Raw genomic sequence first — 13,102 nt, forward strand, 5'->3', positions numbered from 1 at the left:
TTGAATTGATTGGTTGATATTGTACTCGGTTATATCTCAATACAGATTTTTATTGAAGATTGTGGAGTACAGAATTGACAGAATTCGGATTGTCGAAGAGTTGATCGAGGTTTGGTATTGAGTTACCTTCATCGTCGAATTTCGATTGGAATAGAATTTTGATTTGGAAATTCTTATTGTTGTAGCTTGATCGAGATTGGAAGCTACGTCGAATAATAGAAGAGGTAAAAGACGATATTGATTGGAAAGGGAGGGATACTCGAGTTTCGATTGATTCTCGAGTCCCTAAATCACATACATGCATGATTACCTATTTAGGTTGATTGAATGCATTGATTGAATTTCTTAAACGTATTACGATTACCATATGCATTCATATTGAGCTGAAAGATTTGATTACCTTTGAATTAGATGTTCTGGGAATTATAGTCGAGTGGCATTGGTAGGCGAATTATTACAATGGCTGATCAACTCTCTATAGTTGCTCCGGAGTCTAGAAGATTGAAATATACATCATCAACCTCAAGGGGAGAGTCGGTGTGATTGTTGTGATATTTTACCTCGGGATCCCAATTAGAAAATAATTTCCCTTTGATTATCTGATTAGATAATCTTGAACCCTGAAGACATGCATTGCATTTTATTGCATTTTAATTGAGTTATTATTTTTCATGTTGTTGATATACAACGTGAAATTGCATGTCTGGTTGTTGATATATCATGTTTTGATATATTAGTTGATATTACCTGTTAAGTCTCTTTTACTGGGAATGTTATTCTCACCGAAGTTATCCGGCTGTTGTCTTAGTTTGTATGTTTACTTGGAAATAGGTGGGGTAGGTTCGAGTTAAAGGCAGCATGACTAGACTGGGATTTTGACGATAGAAGTGAGGGTTTGGTTTAGAGTCAAACTTTGTATTCGAACTCCTTTGGGTTGTATTTTTGTATTGCAGAACTTAAAATTGATGCATGTTCTACTAGATTGATTATTGCACAACCTTAGAACTATCATGTATTGGATTTATGCATGATTGTTTGTTGAGATTTGAGTATTGGAGTTGTTTTTAAAGTGCATGAACTGCTGTTTGTGTTTTATTTTTTTCAGAAAAATCTCAGGGCACGGACCCCGTGCCTAGGTTCGGGTTAGGGTCCGTGTACCTTCGCAGTTTTGAATTTTGAGGATTTGTTCATGCACGGACCCTGTGCCTTGGTCCGTGCATGGGTCCATGTGGACTTAGTTCGAGGCAGTAACTTATTGATTTTGAAATGTTGGGCACAGACCCGGGCACGGAGGGTGCACGGGATCCGTGCAGAAAAGAGAGAGTTGGGTTTTTAGTGCATTAGTTTTGCACGAAGGGTGCACGGGGTCCGTGTATTTTGTGGCCTCCAAACCCTTGGCTACAGTTTAATGCACGGACCCGGGCACGGAGGGTGCATGAGGTCCGTGCATGCCTTTTAAATTTTTTTTTTTATTCGTGACCTTTAGGTCCGGACTCTCTGTCGTTTATTGAAAGATTTATTTTTGCTTAGATGATTAGAATCGAGGTCCTCACATTAAGTGGTATTAAAGCGATAAGATCTTGGATTGAATTAGAGTGAGCTGGGTAGATCGAGTCCGCATGATTTGAATTCTCGCATGTGATTGAGTTATTTAAATGTTATGCGAACATGCTTTATTATTCCACGAATTATTTGAATTACATGATTGTGTGATTTAAATATTAAAGCATGAGATATTAGAATTGCAGATTTGAATATTCCTGAGATGGAATGAAATTTTTATAAACGAAGATTAGGGAGACGAGATGATTGATAATGAGATATTTGTGCCCTAATTCTATTGAATATGAGATATGTTTTCTAGATGAATTTTTGAACAGGAAACATTCAAAAGAGGGAACCCCGAACAAACAGTTTTGTTCTGCAACTGAAAGAATGGATGTCACTCCGACACCGATGGAAGAACTTTTGATGAGGTTTCAGTCGTTCAACCCACCGACTCTGAAGAGTAATGAGAATGTTGTGGAGTGCGAGAATTGGATAGAAGAAATCGATCAGTTGTTTGATTCTCTTGACTACACCGATGAACGTCGAATTCGGTTAGTAGTGTACCAACTTCAGGGGATGGTCAAAGGTTGGTGGATTTCGAGGAAGAGAGCCTTGGAAAATCAAGTTACGGTTGTTTTTTGGAGTTCATTTAAAGCTGAATTTCTTCAGCAGATCCCGTTCCAAAAATCGACCGAATATAGAGGAAGTACCACAAGGGATCATTTGCAACCAAGAGGTAAAAAATTCAAGAAGTCTGGGAGAAAATCTTCTAGCTCTAGTGGATCGAGACAGTTTGGTTCATGACAGAGTTCTGGATCTTTTGGAGTATTTTGCAATAATTGTGGAGATCAACACTTCACTGAGCATTGTCTGGGAATTTATGGTGGTTGCAATATCTGTCAACGGACAGGACACTACGTGAGGAGATGTCCTCAGTGTGATACTGTTGGATCTCGGTCGGGGAGTTCTTTTAGACCGATGTTTCGACAGGGGCGGCAAGCTTCTGTGGTTCATTCCTTTTAGCCGCCGCAGCAGAATCGACTATGAGGTTATTCGAGTATGAATCAACCTCCAATGCATCAGACTTTAGTCTTTGCTCTTAACGAGGATCAGCAGACTTGGGCTGCACCTGGAGATGATATGACAGGTAACCATTCGAATTTTTTGGTTTTTCTGCCTTTTGATGATAGGTATTGATGCATTCCCTATTTGTGAGCTTTTGGGTTACTGTAGTTGCAACTCTTGATTTGAATGGGAATAAGATTGAACTGGGCAGCTTAGTACTTAGGTTAGCGGATTTTGATTTTTTTTTATCCGTTGAGCTATTTAACTAAGTACAGGGCGACTGAGGAATGTGTTCAGGAAGTTTTCAGATTCAGATCTGAATCGTTAGACGAGTGGAAATCATCCGGTAAGAATTCTTGATTCGAAGATTCTATTGATATTTGTTCTGTAGATGAACCGTTTGTTATATATTTGTGCGGAGGAATTTGAGATGTTTTCAGTTGATGTCCTGAATTTTAACCCGATCTGGTTGATACACCAGTGGTTATGGAAATTGCAGACGATGATATAGCAGGATGAGCTTCCAATTTTGATTCCGATTCGTCAGATTGACTTCAGCTTGGAATTGATATTAGAATATCATCTTCCTAAGACCGGACTCAGAACGAGGTATGGTCGCTTGAATTTTGTCTTGCCGTGTGATTTGGCAACGCTCCTGCAGTGGTTATGAATTTTAGGAGCCGAATCCTCCAGAGATACTTAGATGGATTCGTGATTATTCTTATCGATGAATTCTTATCCATTCAAAGATTTGTACTGATTTTTAGATTCTTGGAGAGTTGTTTGCAGAATTGCATGCTGAGCGGTTGTATGCTATCCTATCAACGTCTAAATTCTAATTGTATCGAGTTGCCCTTCCTATATCATATTATCTGGAGGTGGAATTTCTGTTGATCACCTCAAGATCGGAGCTGATATGAATTGATCTATGATCAACGTCCTTACCTGAGATAGAAGATGTATGAGTTCTATCCCTGATTTGTCGAGGGATTCTTATCGTTTGTGAATCCGATTACTCAGCAGAATATGTTCTTCTATCTGGACTTAATCTTATGAGACCAGTTCTTTTTGATTTGAAGAAGAGATTGATCAGCGCTTCAGTATCCTTTATTCCTTTCTGTACTGATGATCTTACAGTGCATTACACTTCTTCTTATTGAGATTTGTAGTATATTCTTGTTCAGAAGAATCACTTATAGCATGAGCATCGAGACAGTTGAAGACGCTCGAGACTCAATGTTCGATTCTGGATTTTGAGCTCGCAACGATCTTATTGATTAGAAGATCTGGTATCTATTTTCTTATGAGGAGATTTCAGTAATATTTCCTGATCTTGGAAGCTGTTACTGGTTTCGCCGTACAGACTGAGTAAGAGAAAGAAAAGATGATTAGAGGTACTGAGGAATTTCTGATTGGGAATCTATTTTATCCGGAGAGATTGTATGCAGCAGCTGATGCTCTGAGCCGAATGATTTGTTCTTATTTTATCTACTATCGGCAATGTGAGGACCTTGATTCTAATCATCTAATCATAATTAATCAACCACAAGGCAAAGAATAAGCCAAGTGAATTAAACGCAAATTTTTTTTTTTTTTTTATAAATGCACGGACCCCGGACCACCTCCGGATAAGGGTCCGGACATACGAAAATTTTCAAAAATAAAACAAAAGACCCACGGACCCTTACACGGGCCTTTGCACGTACCCCTGCAGGGGCCCCGTGCATACCTCCATGTGAAGGTCCGTGCCTATGAAATTCGGCAAAAAAACAATAACGTGAGACAGAGGACGTCCGAACCCATGCAGGGGGCATGTCTAGGGTCCGTGCCCTGCTGCAAAACCAGAAAAACAAGGCAATAACAGAACCGAAATCATGCAATGCTACTCCCCAACTCAACCAAAACATAAATCATGCATTACAAATATAATCTCCTCAAAATACATGAAGTTCTAGGGTTGTACATTCCATCGATCTAGTAGAACATGCTTCGGTTTTTAGTTATAAAATCCAAAATACGATACAAGTTCGAAATATAGATTCGACTCCTAAACCAAAGGCCTAACTTATATCCTCTCGATCACCTATCCATGATTTCTCTGGCTCGTTCCTGCCCCAGCTGTTGCCAAGTACACATACAACAAAGACAACAACCGGATAATCCGGTGAGATTACAATTCCCAGTAAAAGAGACTAACATGTAATATCATATAAGCATATCAGTCATGATATGAATCAACTTCCAAGTATAATCAAGTATTCCAATCAAGTAATGAATTAAAATAATATGCATGACTTTAAAACTTCTGGATTAACAAACTCAGATAATCAAAAGGAATTCTTCTTTCTTTCTTTCTTCGGTTTGGGATCCCATCCAAAATCACACCGAACTCCCCTTTCGAGGTGGACGTGGCATATTTTAATCCTCTAGACTCCAGAGCATTATAGTGAGTTAATCGACGCTTGTAGTAAATCGCCTACCAAGGCCACTCAGCTAAAATATCCAGATCGTCTAATTCAAAATGAATAATCAATCAGATCAATATGAATGCATATGAAATCTCATGCATTCAATAACAATTCAATCATAAATTCAAATAAGCATATAAACATGCAATATGTGATTTCTTCTAGAACACTAGAATCAATCCGGATTCGAGTTAATCGTCCTATTCCATTCCAAAGTCGTCTTATACCTTCTCATTGTTTCACAATCTTCAATCGGCTCAATCTTCCAAACTGATCGAAGCTGAAATCTCGCAACTCCAAGGACTTCGAATCAATTTCCAAACGAAGCACTCGATGTTGTGATCGCAGATATCTACTCGAGATTGAATTCCAACGGACGGATCGAGCTAAAATCGAAATCACAAAAGCTTGGAAGCTTGTTGGGGCGCTTCCATGGTGGAGAGACGCTTGGGAGGGATGAAGGAAGGGAATGAGAGACTTAGTCAAAGTCTCTAGGTTATAACAAATCCACAATTTGCATTTTAGTCCCTGAAATTTCCAAAAATTACAAAAAAGTCCCTGATCAATAAAAAGTCAGCTTTTCAATTCTGAAATCACTGATTATCTCAATTAAATTCAATTAAGATAAAAACGGGGCGTTATAGGCAATCTCCTTGATTGATGAATACGACACTTCCGACCTAGAATTCGAAGCTGATAGGAGGTCTATCAGAATTGATTGAGAAAATCAAGATAGTTTAGAGATTTGATTCGATTTATCAGAATTCGATGATTGAAGAGTCAGTTCTGGTAGAAGCAGATGAAGAACGATGTTCGAGGTATGTTTTCCGATATTGTGAATTGTCAACAATTGGAAGCTGAGAGAGAACGACCCAATGGTCTGTTGTACAGTGTATTCTGGTTCAGAATGAGATAGAGATCGTGTTCGATGAATTCGTCATGAAGCTTCTATGAACAGTATGAGAATTGAAGTACTATCTGATTAAGATTGATCGATTGATGAAATCTGCTACTGTATTCCGTACAGAATGATTCCCAGACATAATTAGATGATAGATATTCTATCAAAAATTTTGTCAAATTGTTTTATTGCCGAATTTGGACACTTCAGATAGAGATGTTTGTTATACCCTTTATTCTGGCATAGTCTTCGAAGAGACTTTGTTATTCGATTACATCTGAGTACAGTTGTTATCCTCAGAATGACGGACAGTCAGAACAGATGATATGGATTTAGAGGCTTTGCCGAGCTATAGTGTTGGGCCAGCCCAATATCTGAATAGCTCGATTGGGCTAGGTGTGAGACCTCATTTCAAATCAATTAAACTCGGACAAACAACCAATTATATATATATATATATTTAAAAAAAAGGCTCGCGCGCCCGCGCCTAAGGCAGCACGCCCGCGCCGATGCTGCGCAAAAACCAGCGCGCCCGCACTCTAAGTAAGAGCGCCCGCGCCCTTACCTCACAAAGAGGCCGCGTGCCCGCGCCAATAACCGCGCGCCCGCGCCTTCCTCTTGCCCAGAAATGATAAGGCACCAAAATAAACTCAACAAAACCTAAACACTTGCATTAAAAGTATTTGACATGCCAATAACAATACAAGTAAGGTTTAGGGAAGAGAAACATTCAATTCGGTAGTACCTACATCGATTCTTGCTTACAAAACAATTACGAGAAGTTCGAATGACTAAACATGTTCGCAAAACATAACTAGGTTGACATGCTGATTCGACTTCTAAACGAGTCTCACTTCTATCTCTTGCTCTGGACGCTAACTAGGTCTATGCTGACTTGATCCTGCCCTTCCTGTTGCCAAGTACGCATACAAAACAAAGCAACAGCCGGATAAATCGGTGAGAATGATAATCCCAGTAAAAGCAACATATCAAGTAATACAACAATAAACATGCTTTCAAGACAACAACACAATCAATAACAACGTAATCAAATGCATGTCTTTAAACCGGGATATCAAATCTGATAAACGAAGGATTGCTGCTGTGCTTTTGGGATCCCGAGGAGATCATGTGACGACTCACCGACTCTCCCGATCGAGGTGGTGCCACATATCTCACTCCTCTAGACTTTGAGCAACCATAATGAGTATGCTAGCACTAGGCGATACGACTACGACCTAGGCCACTCAATCATAGTTCCAAAATGTCCAAACAAAAAGGGCGGTTCTGCCCGCTGAATCAACGTAGGCTCAAGATTAATGCATAATAGAAACATAAAACATAAGCCACATAGTCAAAAGAAAATTCAATCAACAAGACACAAGTTCCTCATGCTAGAACAAGTGTAGATGCAATATGTGATTTGAAAGGGAAACTCGAGAACCAACTGTGCCAAGTATGCTATCCCGCTACGATGACTGCTTTTATCTTTCAATGTCGTAGATCCAACTCCGGACAAGCTACAACAAAAGATTGTATCAACAACTATACAACCTAAACAACAAACAACGGTTCAAGGAAAACTCTTTACCATTCTTCGTCCAACTCTCGACGAACAATGCTGCTAACACAGGGCTCTACAAACTCCAACGAATCTGTACAAATACAAGAGTTGATCAACAACCATGATCACTCACAAGCCAAAGCTTCAATCAATACAAAAATGGTTCGAAATCTCCAAAACTCAAACCGACGGCATAACGGCTATAAACTGAACAAATCGGAAATGCAGACAGCAGTTCAATACCGATATCAACTCATATCAATGCCCAAAACAACAATAACAAAGCAAATCCATCAATCTCAAAATCCACATTTTTGAAAATGGCTTCCAAAAATCATAACAAATCCGAACGTCGCTCTAATTCAAAACCGACAGATAATAAACGATCAGAACTCTGTCAAGAACAACATACTCGAATCTCGAACGATTCTAACAACATCCAAAAACTAGAATGTATCCGATCGTAGAAGAACTTACAATATAACAGAGCTCTCACTGCAGTGATCGATAATCTGCCTTCAGAAATAAATTCCAATGGCCGGATCGAGCTCGGACTGAAATCTGGAAGCTTGGAAAAGGTTGGAGGCGTCTTCAATGAAGCTCACGGTTTGGAGGAGGAAGAAGAAGACTTTTCCAATCAAATCTAAGTGTAGATAATATATAAAATCCACTATTTACGTTTTAGTCCCTGAAAAATCCAATTTTTTCAAAAAGAACCCTGATCAAAATCAAGTCGACTCGTGAACTCTGTAATCTCCGATTAACTCAAATAAACTCATTTAATATAAAAACGGGGCGTTACAATTCTCCCCCACTAAGAAGAGATTTCGTCCTCGAAATCAACGAGAACCACAACTCATAAGATAGAATAAAGAACTAAAGACAGTAAGAAGAACTCACGTCATCCGAATAACTCCGGAAATCACTGTCTCATGTCAGATTCTGTCTCCCAAGTCGCTTCCTCGACTCCGTGATGGCTCCATTGCACTTTCACCAACGAAATCAACTTGGTTCTGAGTTGTTTCTCCTTTCGATCAAGGATCTGAATCGGTCGCTCAAAGTAGCTCAGAGTCTCGTCTAACTCGGCTTCGTCAGGCTGAAGAATATGAGAAGGATCTGGGTGATACTTTCGCAGCATAGAGACGTGAAAAACATCGTGAATACCAGATAAATACGGAGGAAGTGCAAGTCTGTAGGCAAGATCGCCTATCTTCTCGAGAATCTCGTACGGCCCGATGAATCTCGGAGATAACTTTCCTCTCTTACCAAATCTAACAGTGCCTCTGAAAGGTGAAATCTTCAAAAATACTCGGTCTCCCTGATCAAAACTCAGAGGTCTACGCCTGACATTCGCATACTTCGCCTGTCTATCTTGAGCTGACTTCATTCTGGTCTGAATGATCTTAACCTGCTCTGCCATATCTCTAAGCATCTCCGGTCCCAAATCTGGTGACTCGGACAAATCATCCCAAAACAACGGAGATCGGCACTTCTTACCATACAAAGCCTCAAAAGGCGCTATACCGATACTCGCTTGGAAGCTGTTGTTGTATGAAAACTTAACAAGAGGCAAAGAATCCTGCCAACTAGTGCCAAAGTCTAGCACTACCGCTCGCAGCATATCCTCTAACGTCTGGATAGTCCGCTCTGACTGTCCATCGGTCTGAGGATGATAAGCTGTACTCAGATGCAATCGAGTACCAAGTGCCCCCTGAAGACTGTGCCAGAAGTGAGAAGTGAATCTAGGATCTCTGTCTGAAACGATTGACTTTGGCACACCGTGCAATCTCACAACATTGCTAACATACAACTCAGCCATCTGATCATGAAGATACGTCATCCTGTACGGAATAAAACACGCAGACTTCGTCAATCGGTCGATCACTACCCAAATGGCATCGCATCCTCGAACGGATCGTGGTAGCTTCGTGACGAAATCCATGGAAATGTGATCCCACTTCCATTCAGGAACAGATAGATTGTGCAACAGACCTCCTGGTTGCTTCCGTTCTGCTTTTACTTGCTGACAGTTCAAACACCGAGATACAAACCTCGCAACATCGCTCTTCATTCTCTTCCACCAGAACTGGTTCTTCATGTCGTTGTACATCTTACGACCTCCAGGATGAATACTAAACCGACTACAATGAGCCTCTCGAAGAATACGCTGTCTCAACTTTGAAATATCAGGCACAACAATATGGTTATTCACAAACAAAACATCATCTCTAACCTGGAATTCAGACTGATGCTCAGATCTAACTTTCTCTACTGAAACCTGAATGCTCGGCTCAGACTTCTGTGCTTCTCTGATTGCAACAAAAAACTCCGGTTTGGCTTGAATAGCAAACACTCTGATAGTCTCCCTATCTATTTGAAACTCTAAACCAGAAGTGCAACAATCATCGATCAATTGAGAAACACCAATAGTAGAAAGAGATAAAGAACAAAGCTTTCGGCTCAAGGTATCTGCAATTGCATTCGACTTTCCCGGATAATACTTGATTTCACAGTCGAAATCCTTCAATAGATCTAACCATCTTCTCTGTCTCATATTCAGCTCTGCCTGTGAAAACAAGTACTTAAGGCTCTTATGGTCAGAAAAGATCTCGAAAGACTCACCATAAAGATAGTGACGCCAGATCTTCAGAGCAAAGACGATCACAGCTAGTTCAAGATCATGATCCGGATAACGAGTCTCGTGCGGTTTCAGCTGCCTCGATGCATATGCCACCACATGCTTATGCTGCATAAGAACACAACCCAAGCCTCGGTTAGAAGCATCACAATAGACTGTGAAACCTCCAGTACCCTTCGGAATAGAAAGAATCGGAGCACTGGTTAGTCTCCTCTTCAGATCAACAAATCTAGCCTCACAATCTGCAGTCCAGACAAAAGGCGCATTCTTCTGAGTCAGCTGGGTAATAGGCTTGGCAATAAACGAGAAACCCTCGATGAATCGGCGATAATAACCAGCGAAACCCATGAAGCTTCGGATCTCAGGTACTGATGTCGGTCTAGGCCAATTCATAACCGCTTCAATCTTGCTGGGATTGACAGAAATCCCATCTCCTGAAATGATACGACCGAAAAAGAAAACTCGATCCAACCAGAATTCACACTTAGACAACTTGGCAAACAACTGCTCCACTCGCAAAATCTGCAGTACGGTCCTCAAGTACTCTGCATGGTCAGTACGGTTCTTCGAGTAGATAAGAATATCATCGATAAAGATAATGATGAACTCATCTAAATAACGCTGAAAGATACGGTTCATCAAACCCATAAAAACCGCTGGAGCGTTAGTCAAACCGAACGGCATGACTATAAACTCAAAGTGACCATACCTCGTTCTGAATGCGGTCTTAGGAACATCTTCCTCTCGCACTCTCAGCTGGTGATAGCCTGACCTCAAATCAATCTTCGAGTAGACAGAAGAACCCTGCAGCTGATCAAAAAGGTCATCTATTCGGGGTAAAGGATACCTGTTCTTAACTGTAGCCTGATTCAACTGACGGTAGTCGATACAAAGCCGCATAGAACCATCTTTCTTCCGAACAAACAGAACAGGAGCACCCCAAGGTGATACACTAGGTCTGATGTATCCCTTGGCAATCAAATCTTCAAGTTGCTCCTTAAACTCTCTCAGTTCAATAGGTGCCATACGATAAGCAGATTTGGAAATTGGTTGTAGTAGCCCAAAACCAAAATCAGTAATTAAGGAATTAATCATAATTACTTGAATAGAGTTCGGAAGCTCCGAAGGTAGGTTCGGAAGTTCCGAACAGGATCGGAAGCTCCGATGCAGTATCGGAAGCTCCGATCATATTACGTCAGGCATGACGATTGGCTAGATCGGAAGCTCCGATCACCCCTATCCGAAGTCAACAAGTGATATTTTGACATGTGTCAGATCAGGATCTTCGGAAGCTCCGATGGCAGGATCGGATGTTCCGATTGAGGTTCGGACGTTCCGATCAAGGATCGGAAGTTCCGATCGTTGTCTATAAATAGAGGGTCAAGGCTTCATTTCCAATTGCCAATTCCAAGTGTTTCCCTCTCCTTTCTAGTCTATTCGAGTTGTTCTAGCCTTCCTAGGCTTGACCCGGCGGTCGGCGAGGCGTTCGGAAGTCGTAGCAGAGTTGTGCCCAAGTTCTGGAGGCATCGACATCAAAGGGCTAACGACGGACGAAGGTATAGCTTTTGCTTCCTATAAATATTTAGGAGTATGCAATAGCTTAGTTAAGGCTTTTAGAGCACTATAATGATAGTAGTATCATTTGGCAGTGTAGAGCAGACTATAGGCGTGGACCTAGAGTTGGTAGAGCTTGCACTGTTTTGAGGTATGGAAGTACTGTTCGAGATATCCTGACTGAGTATGCATGTATTATGTGACTGCATGGTTTATATGTCATTGATTTATGCTGCATTCATTTGCATACTGAGCTATCTCCTTCGAGATGTCTGTTAGTAGGGTTTTTCCCTATCCTGCTAGTGGTTGGACTTCCATCGATTTGGGTCTGGCATATCCATTTGTATTATGGTATGGGAGCCACCTCCTGAAGCGACGGCACAACGTGCTACATACCAGGTCCCGGTCTGTCTCTGTTATCTGATCCTTGACCTAGAGTTTATAGGGAGTTCACTTTGCATGCATGTATACTCATACTCTCATACTGAGCGTTTTATGCTCACGTCTTGTACTCTGTGTTTCTGGACACCCTATTCCATGGGGAAGGTTTGCGATTGGACGAGGCGGGTGGATCCAAGAGAGGCTAGCCAGTGGTTGACCAGCTGGAGCTTTGTCTAGGTTTTATTTCTGTTGTTTTGAGGTTGATACAGCTATTCGATTTGGTTGTATATTATTTGGATAAATTACAGATTCCTTTACTTGGGATTGTATAACGTTTATGGTTTCCGCAGTTTTATTCTGATATCTGTTTAATTAAGTTAATTGCATGCCTAAGTTCTGTTAGTAGGTGATCCGGGTAAGGGTCACTACATTTATTGTATCAGAGCATGCATAGTATTATTGGGATTTAGACTCTGCATAAGGTAACTGTGAGGTACTTTTGTAGATGGCAGATCGTGACGACCGGAGTTCTCATGGCAGTATTGGTGGGCGTTGGGGTAATGCCGACCGGGAGCCTCGTCGAGAACGGCGTCATCGTCATCATGAAGACGAGCGTTTCACTGTGCGTCGATTCTTAGCTATGGGTCCTAAGCCCTTAGTTGGAGGTGAGTCTCTGGATGATGCGGAGAATTGGTTATACCGTATGGAGACGACTTTTCAGACTTTCCAATGCACCGTGGAGCAGAATATGGAGACCCTGGGTTATCTTCTGGATGGACGTGCGCGCAGGTGGTGGAGGTTTACTTCTACACCTTTTGTTGCGGCGAGAGGAGTGGCCACCTGGGCCGAGTTCCGCACAGCTTTTCAGAAGCTGTATTTTCTTCCTGCACTCCGTCAGTCGAAGGCAGGCGAGCTTCTGAGTCTGCGACAGGGAGCCATGTCTATTTATGAGTATCAGCAGAAGTTCTTTGATCTGCTATACT

This window comes from Henckelia pumila, unplaced genomic scaffold, assembly GCF_033568475.1.
Source record: "Henckelia pumila isolate YLH828 unplaced genomic scaffold, ASM3356847v2 CTG_170, whole genome shotgun sequence".
Classification (NCBI taxonomy): Eukaryota; Viridiplantae; Streptophyta; class Magnoliopsida; order Lamiales; family Gesneriaceae; genus Henckelia; species Henckelia pumila.